Genomic DNA, 13831 nt, shown 5'->3' with positions numbered 1-13831 from the left:
TAAAATCAGCTGAACTCGCACGATTTCTATCCCGCAGTCAGTGTGAACCTAAACTAAAGCTGGACACACACTATACAATTTTTTTTTTAGATTTTTTCCTTTAGATTTACCAAAACCATATATTATGAGGTCAAACTTTAAAAGCCCTTTCACACTGGGGTGCTTTTCAGGCGTTTTAGCGCTAGAAATAGCGCCTGTAAAGTGCCGCTCAAGCCTCCCCATCGTGAGAGCACGAGTGCTTTCACACTGGAGCGGCGCGCTTACAGGACGGGGAAAAAAAAAAAAAAAAAGTCCTGCAAGCCATATCTTTGGGGCGGTGCTCCTCCAACGCCCCTGCCATTGAAATCAATAGGCAGCGCTGCCAAAGCGCCTTCAAATCGCTTCGACAGTGGCGCTTTTCACCCTTTCCTTGGCCGTTAGCGGGGGTTAAAAGCGCCCCGCTAGCGGACAAAAAGCGCCGCTATAACAGCGCTAAAGCGCCGCTAAAACTTCATGCGCTAACGCCTCCCCCCGCTCCAGTGTGAAAGTAGCCTTAGAGTTTCAATTTGTATGCAATCAAGCAGGCCCTTGTACTACATGACTTTACTAAATCAAACAACAAAAAGTTGTATAGAGTGTATCCAGCTCTAGGCATATAAAAATATAAAAAAATTCCCCAAAGCTGCATTCGGAGAGGAGCTTATGAGTAGAATTTATGTGCATAAATGTGCCTAAATGCACACATAAGCATGTAAAATCTATTCCAGTGGCTAGAATAAATGAATAGTCTGACCAGTAGAATTAGTTTATTTATGTCCATAGGCTTCTAAGCACCATATGCGTATAAACGTACAATGAACTTTTTTTTACGCTTGATTATAGTAGATAAGAGTATTTTAATACGCCCGTGTGCATGAAGCCCAAGGGCTCATTCAGACAGGTGCTGCGACTCCTCCTCTGTGCTGAGCCGCTTTTTGCTGCATCTACCACGGAGCTGCCCACAGGCCACCCATTAACGTGGATGCAGTTGCATGCCAAAATCTGATATACAGGCAGGTACATGGATCCAAATGCAGTGTCTGAGATCAGATCCATGCACCGCTCCCTCCCACATGCCAAATTTTGACAAGCGACTGTGTTCATGCAGTCGCTGTGTCTTCATCCACTTCTATAGGCTGCTTGCAGGCACCTCCGAAGGGGGGGATGCAGATGCAGCAGCCAGCGGCTCAGGTCTCAGCATCCCTCTGAATGAGCCCTAAGATTACATACTTGACATTTTTATTTTTTGGGTCACATTAACAAAATAGAAATAAATAGGTTTCTCTCCAAAGCAGAACATAAACTATATTACCAAAAGTATTGGGACACCTGCCTTTACATGAACTTTAATGTAATCCCAGTCGTACTCCATAAGGTTCGATATGGAGTTGGCCCACCCTTTGCAGCTATAACAGCTTTAACTCTTCTGGGAAGGCTGTCCACAAGGTTTAGGAGGGTGTCTATGGGAATGTTTGACCATTCTTCCAGAAGTGCATTTGTGAGGTCAGGCACTGATGTGGATGAGAAGGCCTGGCTCGCAGTCTTCGCGCTAATTCATCCCAAAGATGTTCTATCGGGTTGAGGTGGCAGGCCAGTTAAGTTCTTTTACCCCAAACTCACTCATCAATGCCTTTATGAACCTTGCTTCGTGCACTGGTGCGCAGTCATGTTGGAAGGCGCCATCCCCAAACTGTTCCCACAAAGTTGGGAGCATGAAATTGTCCAAAATGTCTTGGTGTGCTGACACCTTAAAAGTTCCCTTCACTGGAACTAAGAGGCCAAGCACAACCCCTGAAAAATAAGCCCACACCATAATCCCCCCACCACCAAATGATTTGGACCAGTGCACAAAGAAAGGTCCATAAAGACATGGATGAGTGATTTTGGGGTGGAGGAACTTGACTGGCCTGCCAAGAGTCCTGTCCTCAAACTGACAGAACACCTTTGGGATGAATTATGCCATGTACACACGGTCGGACTTTTCGACCGGACTTGTCCGACGGACGCCGACAGACCAAATCTGGCGGACAATCCGATTGTGTGTGGGCTTCACCGGACCTTCAGCGGACTTTTCCAGTCGCAAATCTGACGGAGTATAAATTTGGAACATGCTTCAAATCTTTACGTCGCAACACCGCCAGTCCCAGAAATCCGCTCGTCTGTATGCTAGTCCGACGGACAAAAACCCACGCTAGGGCAGCTATTGGCTACGAACTTCCTTATTTTAGTCCGGTGTACGTCATCACGTACGAATCCGTCGGACTTTGGTGTGATCGTGTGTAGGCAAGTCCGGTCATTAGAAAGTCTGTTGAAAGTCCGCCAAAAGTTCGTCGAAAGTCTGTCGGACTTTTGTAGCTGAAAAGTCCGACCGTGTGTACGCGGCATTAGAGCACAGACTGCTCATCCAAATGCTCTTCTGGAAGAATGGTCAAACATTCCCATAGACACACTCCTAAACCTTGTGGACAGCCTTCCCAGAAGAGTTGAAGCTGTTCTAGCTGCAAAGGGTGGGCCAACTCAACTCTACAGACGAAGAATGGGATACTTTTAAAGTTCACGTGCGTGTAAAGGCAGGCGTCCCAATACTTTTGGTAATATAGTGTATTTACTATTTGGTAACTTTACAACCCATACATGGCATAACCCGCACGGCTACATTTACACAGAAGAGTGAAGTTGGCACGTGCGCACAATGTTCTTCTTCCAGGCGGTGTACAGCAGAGGCGAGAACGCTGTGACAACGAGGGAGCATGTTTTAACCTAGCTGTGGAGGAGTTGGTGAACGTGAGGAGGCCTGGCCAGTGCAGACTTGAACGATCGCTAACAAAGAAGAAGGTAAAGCTCTCCAGCAGAGGCGGCTCCTGGGCTGACAGTGTAAACTCACACACAGAGAGGTGCACACCATGTGCCTGCACAGACGCAGGCATGTTCCAGCACGGCTCTGCAGAAGGCGACAAACGGCCGCCTCATCCGGCAAAATGTCCTCTGCAGGCGGCTCCCACACAATATTATCAACATAAAACATGACAACTAGAAAGGGGGGGGGTCACCCTGCTAAATTCTGGGGACCCCCTAGATGTCTTCACACTTTAAAGACTATTGCACTGGATATATTTTTCAAAATAAGTGCATGCATACTATGTAATATAGAAGTGTGAGGCTTCGTTCACACAGGCGTATATAAAACGCATGCCTGTCTGAGGTCCACATTTGTCCGCAGGTGTTCATGTATCCCGGTGCAGGCATTCCCATTCATGTCAATTGGGAAGCAGAAGCTTCATGGACACAGCCGCTGCTATACAGATGAGAAAACCCAAAACGCAGGCAGTGTGCGTTTGGGGACGTGAACTCTTACGGTTGTCAAAATTGGGAGCAGCTTTTGCATCCCAACTGACATGAAGTCGCATTGGTTCGCATTGAATGCAGCTTTGAAATCATACAACTTCACTTGAAATCGCACAATTTCAAAGCCGCATGTCAGTGCAGGTGCAACTTGGCTGACATCTGTGCGACTCTATGCAATTTGCACCTTACATCGCCAAAAGTAGTGCAGAAACCACTTTTTCAAATAGGAGAGGCACACAAAGTTTGCGTCACACCGCTTTGAACAGTTCCATTGCCGACAAAAGGGTGCACCTTGTCATGAAATTTGACCTGTCAAATCGCATGACAAATCGCACAGGTGTGAACAGGGCTGCCTGCACAAGGATACATGAACACCTGTGCATTCCTATGCTGGCAAATATGGCCCTTGTACAGGTGTATGCCTAAGTAAACAAGCCTTAACACTTCCAGGTATTTATTAAGGCTGTAGTCACACCTTGGCGTTTTGAATTGCAGGCAGATCTGCCACAGTTCTGCCCATGATTTCAAGACGCCCAGGTGTGAATGACAAATTGCAGAACGCACATTCGAGATGTCATTAATTTGAATGGCACCTAAAATCGTGGTGCGGTTTTGCCGCGATAAATCGCGCTGCCATCGTGGCAAACCGCATTATGTGAAGCTTGTTGGAAATTGTGATGTCTGTGCAGTTCTTGACTGTGTTCACACATGTCGGACACAGATTGGCCCGCGGCTGCAGCCTCTCATCCTGTGACTGGCTACAAAGTTTAAATGTTGCTGTCTGATCACTTGGGGAGAGAAGACTGAGGAAACGCTTCCTCCCCGCCTGCAGCAGGCTGCTGATGATATCACCTAAGCCTAGGCAAAGTTACTGCACTTGAGCTTAAATTGATTATAAAGATTCAGTTAAAAAAAAAAAAAAAAAAATCATGTCATACTTACCTCTGCTGTGCAGTTGGTTATGCACTCCGATCCTCCTCTTTTGGGGTCCCTCCGCGGCGCTCCTGGCTCCTCCTCCTCGAGTCTCATCGGAGAAGCGCTCTTCGATGGGACACCCGTGCGGGCGCGCTCCCGTGTCCTGCTGCAAAGTCTATTGACATAGACAGCATGACTCGGCTCCGCCCCCGGCGCCCGCATCCTTGGATTTGATTGACAGCAGCGGAATCCAACGGCTGCGCTGCTATCAATCTATCCAATCAGGATATGAGACACCGGCCGGAGCTGGTGTGCTCGTTCCTGTCACGCGAATTTCAGGGCTTAAGTATAAGAGGGGCTCAGGGCGCTGCTGCAGTAAAGAAGGTTTTTCACCTTAAGGCCCCTTTCACACTGGGGCGGTTTGCAGGTGCTATTGCACTAAAAATAGCGCCTGCAAACCGACCTAAAACTGACGCTGCTCTGTCTCCAGTGTGAAAGCCCGAGGGCTCTCATACTGGAGCGGTGCGCTGGCAGGAGGGAAAAAAAAACTCCTACAAACAGCATCTTTGGAGCAGTGTATACACCACTCTTAAACCGCTCCTGCCCATTGAAATCAATGGGGCAGCGCGGCTATAGCAGCGCTTTTAACCCTTTTTTGGCCGCTAGCGGGGGGGTAAAACAGACCCCGCTAGTGGCCGAATACCGCCGCTAAAAACGACAGTAAAGCACCGCTAATATCGGCTCTTTACCGCCGACGCACCTCCCGCCCTCCCAGTGTGAAAGGGGCCTTATGCATTAAGGTTGAAAACGGCAAGGGTTTACAACACCTTTATTGCGGTAGTAAAGCCCGCTTTGCTATTTTTATAAGCTTACCTGTAGGTAAAATGAATATCTCCTAAATGTGCACCGTTTTGGAGATATTCACCATGGACGCAGTTAGTGACGCATCTGGCGCATGTGCTCTGAAAGTCCAGCATACCGTTCCGGACCTCCAGAGCTTCATGCTGTAACTGAGAGCTTCTGCGCAGGAGTAACATCATTGGGGCTCTGGCCAATCACATCGCTAAAGCCCGTGGACCCAGAAGAAAGATCGGGGCAAGATGTCGGCCCTCTCAGCGGTGACAGAACGCCGCTGGAGGGCTTTTTTCTAAGGAAAGTATCTCAATGTATGCGATGCATACTAGCACCTTATGCAATTTTTTTTTGCCGTGGTTTATTACCGCTTACAAAAAACAAAAAAAATTTAAATTAAAAAAAAAAAAAAAAAAACACTTTCTATAGTATACGAAAGGCCTGTTTTGCCAGCCCCCTGCCCCTCCCAAAAAATGCAATTACCTCAGCTTTGTTGCACCTTATGTTTGCCATGGAGGGTCCACCTGAAGGACTGTTTTTTTTCTGGAGATTTTTTTAGAATACATATACGGTGGCGGTATATAGTGAGACGTCTGAAATGTATTCATGTAGACTTGTAGGCCAAGGCCTTGTTTACACCCATGTGAGGGCCAGCCACGTTTACCTCAGGTGTTCCATGCAGGCAGTCTCATTTGTGTCAACTGGGACACAGTCGCCGCTCCCAATTTGACTTCTGTGTGGGTGAAAGGCCCCAAATGTAGACAGTGTGCGATTGGGGGCTGTGCACCAACATGAGTGTGAGAGAGCGGCTGTGTCTGTGCAGCAGTTGTATCCCAGTTGACATGAATGGGAATGCCTGCATGGAACACATGGGTGTACACTGTAGAACACAGGTATGAAGGAGACCTTATTGAACAGTCAAGTAAACAAGGATGGAGTTTTTTTTGGGCATGATCTGTAAACTCAAAGTGTGTGTGACCCTCGTACAAATGGTAATAGTACAACCGACCAGGCCCAATGCAACACCTATTTTACAGGCGTTTAAAGAGGGTTTTTTTTCTTTTAGGTCTTTATTGGAGTATGTCACTTCCAAAAAAGTGACGTACACAAATCAGCATTAGTAATCGTAAAAAGAGTGCAATAAACATAAACTGACAGGAAAACCGTCCAGGTTTTTTTTTTCCCCACCGCTAAATGCCCCTCTATGTTAGTCTATGTGTCCATACATACATACATACATACATAGGCATTTGGGAGGCAGAAGTCTGAACACACCAAGACCCCTTCCACACAGCCGCGGCAGCGCTAAAGCACTGGTCATTTTAGCGGAGCTTTAGCTCTGTTTAAGCTATGCTTTTGCAACACTTTTAGGCCGCTAGTGGGGCGCTTTTGACCCCAAAGAATGGGTTAAAAACACCCGTGTTTCAGCTCTTTCTAAGCGCTTTTCAGGCGCTTTGGAAGTGCTGCCCATTCATTTCAATGGGGAGGGCGTTTTGGGAGTGCTGCTGCTGCATACAGTGCTCCAAAACCTCCCCAAAGATGCTGCTTGCAGGACTTTTCCTAATGTCCCACAAGTGCACCGCCCCAGTGTGAAAAGTCACACTGAAATGAATGGGAGGCGGTTTTCAGGCGCCATTTAGAGGCTTTTTCTAGCGCTAAAACGCCTGAAAACCACCTCAGTGTGAAAGGGGTCTTAGGCCAGGTTCAAATACGTGTGAACTGGATGCGGGTTTCCCTGCATCCAAATCGCATGATATGCGAGTGTGACCAGCTCTCAATGGAGACAGTTCACACAGGTCTGGGCGGCCGCGGAGACGACTGCAAAATGGTCCTGTGCGTGTTTGGGTCCAGTTCAGGTGCGAATTCAGGCACAAATTTGGACCTGAACGGGTAAAAGGAGACACACCGGACCCCAGGCATGAACCTGCAGTCGCACATATATGAACCTGGCCTAAAACTACATTCAGGAGAGGAGCACTTGGGCAGAAAAATTGGCCGACGTGCCTAAATGGGTGTAAGCGCTAGGTGCGTTTCAGCGTTCCTTTATAATGATGGGCAGAATAAAATTATTTTGGCCAAAGAAACGTCCAAATGCTTGACACACCTGAACGCGTCTAAACGTGCAACACGTTTGAAAAAACGCTGCCTCAGGCACATTTTAATGCTGCTTTTCTCCTGTCAGGATAAAGGCGTTCAGAAGAGCCTAGTGTGCATGAGATCTTAGGCTATATTTCCGCTTGCAGTTGGTTGAGCTGTGTTTATGTCGCTTCCTCTTAAGCTGCAAAAGGAAAGGTACAGGGGTGTACACATTCCGCATGGCTAAAATGACCCTCCCAACCAGGGCATTCAGCAGTCAGTACCACTGGCTAAACACAACCCGTTCAACTGAATAGGACCATGCTGCAACATGCAGCTGTGGCGTGTTGGTGCACGGTACAGGCAGGGAGGAGGTGACATACCGTTATTAAATGTCCTCTAAAGAGCGATCCAAAGATTACTCTTCAGAGGGCAAAATTTGTGTTCTGATCTACAAGTAACTCTTCTAAGAGGACCACAAAAGTTTGGTAGGACTGCGAATTGCCGCCAGCTGAGAACACCCGAGAAGCGGTGCAGAACCTTCCGTCTCGTGCAGACGACACATTTGCCCACACAATGTAAAAACTGAACTGCACTTTGGCTGTACACACATCATGTCGTGTACAACCCTCTGCCAGCAACCTGGGAAAATCATTGACAGGCTGAAACACGGTTTGGATGGAGGTACCTCCGAGCTGTACAGGGAGGTATGTCCCTAGAAAGTCAGGCATAGGGCCCTGTATGCGAGTACCGCTCAGATAGGCGTATTTCAGCCCGTCATTGATTTCTACAGGCTGATGGCAGAGGGCTGAACACACCACCCGTGCTTCCCACATACCGAAATACAACACGGTTTTATGGTGCATGAGGTCCTAGATGGGTATAGAAGATATCGCTGTATTCAACATCACAGTATACAATGAATCCGGACACAGCAATACACATCTGTTATTCCACAAGCAATGTACTACACATCCAACCACAAAATACACAGACAACATGGAAATGATCCTTCCACATAAAGGAAAATTGAACACACTTTATGCACAAGTATCAATCTTTTTCAATCAAAAACCAGCATTCATTGGAATGAAAACCAGCATCAAAATTCCAGAAGATTAGTAAAGCTGGCCATATAAATTACAATCCGATTGTACGATTTCCATTAGATGTGGGGGGGGGGCCTAACTAAACAATCCATTCTCTTTGTATCTATTTCCTTACCACTACATTGCTGGTAGAGCCAAGGCTGCTTTCACACAAAGCGCCGGTCACAAGCAGTAAAGCGCTGATCGTTCGCTTTTCGGCTGCTAGCGGGGTGCTTTTAACCCCAAAAAAGGGGTTAAGAACTCCTGTGTTGCAGCGATTCCGAAGCGCTGCCCATTCACTGTATACAGCGCTCCCATACCGCCCCAAACATGCTGCTTGCAGCACTTTTCTGAACGTCCCGCCAGTGCACCACCTGGGTGTGATCCCATTGTAATGAATTGGAGGCAGTTTTCAAGCGCTATTTCTAGTGCTAAAGCGCCTAAAAACTGCCTCACTGTGAAAGGAGTCTAATAAACATTGGGGGAGATTTACTAAAACTGGAGAGTGCGAAATCTGGTGCAGCTGTGCACAGAAACCAATCAGCTTCCAGGTGTTTTTGCCAAAGTTTAATTGAACAAGCTGAAGTTAGAAGCCGATTGGCTACCATGCAGAGTCCAGTTTTACTAAATCAACTCCATTGTGCAATCAGATTGCAATCTGCATGAACAACCTACTTTAAAGTGTTACTAAACCCACAGCAGTAAAATCAGTCTGTATATGCAGTAAAGCATGCTTGTTATACTCACTGTGGAACCTAAGGGGTTAACCCTCTGCATTGTGTAAAAAGGCTGTTTGATCCTGTCTTCTCTGAGCCTCCCCTTCTTTTACTGTCCCCAATCCATCTGCCTATAGTACAGAGCCCTGGGGGCACTCTGCACATGCTCAGTTTGGTGTGGATTGCTAGAGGGGTTTTTTTTGGGAGGATACATGTGATCAGCACAGGGCCAATCAGCACTGTCCAGACAGAGGGTCAGGGGTCCTACAGCCTCATTAGGACAGAATGAAAACTCTTCCTGCATGCTTTAACCAGACACTGATAAACGTCACAAGACTGCTATATACTGATGATGAGAAAAGGTATTTAGCAGTTTATATTTACTAAAAATAATTGCTTTTCCATGTTCTGTGTACTGTGGGAGACCAGATATAGTGAATGCAGGGTCCTGGGTTTAAATGGAATGTAATTTGAGGGCCTGCCTGAGCAATCTGTTTAATCTCTACCAATCAGGAAGACCCGTGCACTACATAGCTGTTGGCACATCCATTGTACAATTAAATTTGAACATCTATGGTTTGCTTACTATAAGATGGTTTGCCTTTTCTTACATAGATCATACATGTATGGATAAAATTGCTCAACAAGTATCATGTCATCCCGTAATCAACTCCACTAAAAGATCCACGTGATCCATGAAAAACGGTTTCCATTGTTGGCAACTCCATCTGAACTAAACCAATCTGGTCCTTTTTTGTGATGATCATTTCTGAGTAAAAGACTAAAAACGATTGTATTTCCGGCACTGGGCCGGTAACACCGTCAAACCAAAACAGATCTAAGCCCTTGTTCACATTGAATGTGGCTTTGAAATTGTGCAATTTCATCTGTAAAAATCGCATGATTTCAAAGTCACATATCAATGCGACTTCTTGCACAGATGTCTATCCAAAGCGCAGCTGAAACCATTAAAAGTGGTGCAGGCATTACTTTTTTATAATGGATTTGGCACCGCAAAGATGGCGTCGCACCGATTTGAACAGTGCTGTTATTGCTGACAATAGGGTGCGACTTATCATGCGATTTGACCTGTCAAATTGCATGACAAGTCACTCCAGTGTGAACGGGGGGCTTAAAGCCGAGACACTTCCAGGCCGAGGGCTGATCAGTGACCGTGACACTTTGTATTCGTAAATGAAAGCAGGTAGGTGTGTAATAAAGGTTGGCAGGTGTGTGATGGCACAAGATCTACCGACAACAAGGAGAGATCTGCTGAAGAGGACAGGGATTCGTTCTGCTACAGATCTCTGGCTGGCCACATACATCAAATGTTCCATATCATGTCACAGATTATACTACTTAATGTAGAAACATAGGTCTTTTTTTTTTTTTAATTCAGTTTTTGGAGTGGAGAGGGGTTAGAACACCGGTCAGGTTTTTATTGCTGTTTTTCCATTTGGGAGATTCACCCTCTCCACTTGTCACCAAGAAAAGAAATCCCAAATGTTGGTGTTGTCACCAGAACAGGGATAGAAAGGAAAACTTCCAATAGGGACACCAGTTCTGGTGACAACCAGGGATTCCAACACTTTGGAAGTATTTCCACTCACTTCCTGTTTTAGCTATAGGACAGGAAGTGAAGGGAAATCTCCCCAATGGGACATAGATAGCATTTTTTTTTGCCAGGGGTCATAACCCTTCCTGCATCCAAAATGAAAAAAAAAAAAAAAAAAAAAAAAAAAATCAAAAGTTTTGCCTTCAGTTCTAACCAGACCAAAGCAAGAGACGCCGTTCACTTTCAATTCATTCCTTTATCTACAGGCGTCAGTAAGTTTGTTCGTGGTTCTAATCCCGGTATCCTGGCCACAGACGTGACAACTTCCAGGGGATGACAACCACTTTACAAGGACCAGGAAAGGAACCTGCTCTATGAACTGACAGCCTCATTACAGGTTATTGGGGAAAAAAATGAACACAACCAGAAACAAACAATTCATCACAAGAGATACAAGTTTTGTGTTTGTTTCAATTCCGTTCTTGTCGTTGATCAAAAAACCCCTCATCTCCATTTATGGGGATTGGATTCCAGCTGGATGGAGAGAGAGTGAAGTGTCTGGAAAGGTGTGTGTGTGATTAGTGCAATCTTCCTACCGAACACACCACTAATAGCGATCGTCTTCATAATCACAGCAAACAATGAAGCAATAAAGTGGAACTAAACACAAGAACAGAAATGTCAGGTATTACACCCGTCCTTACAAGTGCTGACAGCATCCATCTCATCACCAATCCTGACCCACAATGTACTGCAGACAGGTCAGTGTATCTATGGAGTCATATCACTGGGGACCCCATTATTGAGTGATGTCAGGTGCGCCACCATAAGGGGAGACCCCATTATAGAGCAATGTCACTGGGGACCCCATTATAGAGCAATGTCACTGGGGACCCCATTATAGAGCAATGTCACTGGGGACCCCATTATAGAGCAATGTCAGGTGCGCCGCCATAAGGGGAGACCCCCTTGTAGAGCCATGTCTCAGGGGACCCCCTTGGTAGAGCGTTGTCTCAGGGGACCCCCTTGGTAGAGCGTTGTCTCAGGGGACCCCCTTGGTAGAGCGTTGTCTCAGGGGACCCCCTTGGTAGAGCGTTGTCTCAGGGGACCCCCTTGGTAGAGCGTTGTCTCAGGGGACCCCCTTGGTAGAGCGTTGTCTCAGGGGACCCCCTTGGTAGAGCGTTGTCTCAGGGGACCCCCTTGGTAGAGCGTTGTCTCAGGGGACCCCCTTGGTAGAGCGTTGTCTCAGGGGACCCCCTTGGTAGAGCGTTGTCTCAGGGGACCCCCTTGGTAGAGCGTTGTCTCAGGGGACCCCCTTGGTAGAGCGTTGTCTCAGGGGACCCCCTTGGTAGAGCGTTGTCTCAGGGGACCCCCTTGGTAGAGCGTTGTCTCAGGGGACCCCCTTGGTAGAGCGATGTCTCAGGGGACCCCCTTGTAGAGCGATGTCTCAGGGGACCCCCTTGTAGAGCGATGTCTCAGGGGACCCCCTTGTAGAGCGATGTCTCAGGGGACCCCATTAGAGAACAATTTTACTGGGGATAGAGTGATGTCACTGGGGACTCCTATAGGATGATGTCATTATAAAGGATGTCACTAGGACCCCCATACGGAGTGATGTCTATGGGGACCCCCTCCTAGAGGATATCCCCGGGCACTGGGGACCCCCCTTCTACAGCGCCGTCACTGGGGACCCCCCCTTCTACAGCGCCGTCACTGGGGACCCCCCCTTCTACAGCGCCGTCACTGGGGACCCCCCCTTCTACAGCGCCGTCACTGGGGACCCCCCCTCTACAGCGCCGTCACTGGGGACCCCCCCTCTACAGCGCCATCTCTGGGGACCCCCCCTCTACAGCGCCATCTCTGGGGACCCCCCTCTACAGCGCCATCTCTGGGGACCTCCCCTCTACAGCGCCATCTCTGGGGACCTCCCCTCTACAGCGCCATCTCTGGGGACCTCCCCTCTACAGCGCCATCTCTGGGGACCTCCCCTCTACAGTGCCATCTCTGGGGACCTCCCCTCTACAGTGCCATCTCTGGGGACCCCCCCTCTACAGTGCCATCTCTGGGGACCTCCCCTCTACAGTGCCATCACTGGGGACCCCCTTCTACAGTGCCATCACTGGGGTCTCTCTTCTACTGGATACCACTGGGGCCCCCCCAATATAGAGTGCTGTCACTGGGGTCCCCCTTCTATTGGATACCACTGGGGACACCCCCCAATATAGGGTGCTGTCACTGTGACCCCCATATGGAGTGATGTCTATAGGGACCCCCTCCTAGAGGATATCCCCCGGGCCCCCCTTATCGAGTGCCGTCACTGGGGTGCACCTTCTAGTTGTTAGCACTGGGGACCCCCTATAGAGTGATGTCACTGGGGACCCCCCAATATACCAATACAGAGTGATGTCATTTGGGACCCCCTTCTAGAGGATACCCCCCGATATACAGTGACATCACTGGGCCCCCCATTATGGAGGATGACACCGGGCCCCCTCCTCCGCTCACCTGCATCGGTCTCCGGCTCTCTCGTCTCCCCAGCAGCGCTCAGCCCGACACATCCAGTAATAATCGGGGCGATGATAGATCGGTAATCCTCGTTGTCAGTCCCGGCCCCTCGCTCCCATCACACAGCGCTCCCCCCGCTCCTCCGAGCTCCGATCATCCCGGGCTGGGAAGTTTGTCTGGAGAGAAGGAGGAGGAGGGAGCCGAACCTGGGCTGGTGAGTCGGGGGGGAGGAGCCGGAGGAGGGGCCGGGGGAGGAGCCGAGGGAGGGGGTGTGGGTGCTGAGTACATAGATGGTCCCCTCTCCTGACATCACACCGCTGGAATCCCCGGAATGTGCGGCCACTGGGGATGTTACTTCGCCTTTATTAATCAAAGGATGGAGGGAGGAGGAGGGGGAGAGCACATGGGACCTGCTCCATGAGAAGACATCTACAGCACTGACTGCACTCCACCTCCACTCACCACAAGAGCTTGCAATCTATTGCAGAACTTCCACAGATGATTAGGAGGGGGATGGGGCTCATTTAGATCTGTACCTGTCCATACAGGTGAATGATTATCATTGGTCAGATGCACCGCCATATGTCAGCGATCATTTTCTGCGTTGACATACGTTATTGATCCGCGTTTTGGTATTTAGGATTTGAAATGTAAAGAGTCGTCAGACACTGTCCAAGGTGTTTGTATCCTTACAGGTACAATGTACACAGCGCTCTACATGTACTGTACATCCACATCAGTCCCCGCCCACAATTAGGGAT

General features: G+C 48.4%; 1 protein-coding gene across 1 annotated transcript in view; it reads right to left on the bottom strand.

Annotated features, from left to right (window-relative positions):
* The window catches only part of PTPN14 (protein tyrosine phosphatase non-receptor type 14), a 158805-nt gene extending 145529 nt beyond the window's left edge, over positions 1-13276 (bottom strand). Inside the window, exon 1 of the mRNA XM_073628385.1 lies at positions 13071-13276. The gene's annotated coding sequence lies outside the window, so the exon portion shown is untranslated. The remainder of the gene's footprint in view (positions 1-13070) is intronic.
* Positions 13277-13831: the final 555 nt, after the last annotated feature.

The sequence above is a fragment of the Aquarana catesbeiana genome, linkage group LG04 (genome assembly GCF_042186555.1).
Source record: "Aquarana catesbeiana isolate 2022-GZ linkage group LG04, ASM4218655v1, whole genome shotgun sequence".
Classification (NCBI taxonomy): domain Eukaryota; kingdom Metazoa; phylum Chordata; class Amphibia; order Anura; family Ranidae; genus Aquarana; species Aquarana catesbeiana.
Note: the sequence above shows the minus strand (reverse complement) of the source record. Positions and strands in the feature narration are given on the sequence as shown.